Source organism: Dipodomys merriami, unplaced genomic scaffold (assembly GCF_024711535.1).
Source record: "Dipodomys merriami isolate MVZ:Mamm:240054 unplaced genomic scaffold, mDipMer1.0.p SCAF_8, whole genome shotgun sequence".
Lineage (NCBI taxonomy): Eukaryota > Metazoa > Chordata > Mammalia > Rodentia > Heteromyidae > Dipodomys > Dipodomys merriami.
In genome coordinates, this window is record NW_027206401.1 from 51,311,053 (window position 1) to 51,313,027 (window position 1,975).

At 36.2% G+C, this 1,975-nt stretch overlaps 1 pseudogene; it reads left to right on the plus strand.

Moving 5' to 3' along the window:
* The first annotated feature begins 361 nt into the window (after positions 1 to 361).
* LOC138819243 (ethylmalonyl-CoA decarboxylase pseudogene) lies at positions 362 to 1,260 on the plus strand (annotated as a pseudogene).
* Positions 1,261 to 1,975: the final 715 nt, after the last annotated feature.

A 1,975-nucleotide genomic window follows, 5' to 3' on the forward strand; every position in this document is an offset into this window, starting at 1 on the left:
TCTGCGAGCCCAACCTCCCAGATGCTCGGGTTTAGTTCTATTGAGTTGAAATCTGTTAGGTCACCTTCCTGGGGCACAGAAGTGTGGTGCTCACTGTTCTTTTGGATTTATATGTGTGTGAGGCGAAACATATTTTTAGCTTAATTAATAGCAATAATGCTATGACATTTTGTTTATTTTTGGTGGTTTAAGACTTGAACTTGGTCATTTGAGATCAGCCAAGAGAATGGCTTAGGGCCCCAGCAGGGGAAGTGGCCTGAGGAGAGATGAATGAGGGGCTGGCTGGGGAGAGTTAAAAGCTATGCAAGGAAGCAGAAGAGAGTCTCTGAGGAGAAGAAAGGAGACCAGGAAAGCTGAAGAAATGGCAAAAAGTCTTTTGATGACATCATCTCTGCCTTTAAGGACAAAACTACTGCATCTAATAATACCTTATTAGTATTGAATACTTTATAATACTTTTTATGGTTTCCACAAGGAAGAGGGGGAAAAAGAAACTTCAGCAGTTTCCTGGTGGATCTGTTGACCTTCAGAAAGAAGAAAGTGGCATTGGTATACTGACTCTGAATAACCCCAGTAAAATGAATGCCTTCACAGGTGTTATGAAGTTACAACTTCTGGAAAAAGTGATTGAATTGGAAAATTGGACAGAAGGCAAAGGCCTCCTTGTCCATGGGGCAAAAAATACTTCTCTTTAGGATCTGACTTGAATGTTATGAAAGCCCTAGGAACTTCTGAGCATGGAGTAGCCTTGTCAATGTTCATGCAAAGTACCTTAACAAGATTTACTAGACTACCTTTAATAAGTGTTGCACTAGTCCACTGTCGGGCATTGGGTAGAGGAGCAGGATTTACTACAGCTTGTGATTTCAGGTTAAGGGCTGCAGAGAGTGAGATCAGATTTGTCCACAAGTTGGGGTAGTTCCTCCCAGTTGGTTGAAATCACTGGTAGTAAACATGCTTTCAAAGTGTTAAGTGGAGCCCTCAAACTGGATTCCAAAAAAAAAATCTTTAGACATAGGAATGGTTGAAGAGTTCTTGCAATCTTCAGAGGAAACTAAATCTCCAGAAGAGGCCCAAGAATGGCTAATGCAGTTTACCAATGGGCCACCAGAAGTCATTAGAGCTATAAAAAATCTGTTTGTTCAGCAAAGAAATATATTTAGATGAGGCATTACAGAATGAGAGGATATCTTTGAAACAGTGTGGGGTGGACCTGCAAATTCAGAGACTATTGCTAGGAAAGGAAAATTTAATAAATAGCTCATGGATGTACTACAAGTAAAGCTCTAAGGTTAAAATTACTTAATATGAACAGCAAAATTATTCTCAAGTCTAGTGCTCTTAGTTGTTTATAATTTTTTGAGTAACTGAATTTATTGGTATTAGATTCTTACCAGCTTTTGACTAACACATATTAATTTCTGTATTCCTATAATAGCTCTTAGATCACTATGAAAAGATGTTGTTCCTACACCTATTCTCAGATCACTGTGAAAAGATGTTTTTCCTACCCATATTTGGGGGTTGTTCTTCATAAAATATTTGTTTCTTACCTGGAAATAATTTACAAAAGTAACAATAAAACTTTCAGTTAAAGAATGAAAGTGGGAGGGAACAGGACAGGAAAATAAGAAATGATATAATTTATCATTTTCTTCTGCTTCAATCAGCTTAAGTAAACTTGCTTCTTCACTCCCTTCTACAAAATAAGTCTTGTTTATTTGATATTTACAGTGTTTTCTATTAAATTATCTACTAAAGAATAGTATCAATGTCATGGAACACTGGCTGACTGTACAAACTGGCTATTCATGTAACTAGAATTTCCAATCTGAAAATTAATTAATTATATATATATATATATATATATATATATATATATATATATATATATATATATATATATATATATGACTTGAACTCATTTGGGGCCTTGACTTATTAGGCAAGTGTTCTACCCCTTGAGCCATGCCCA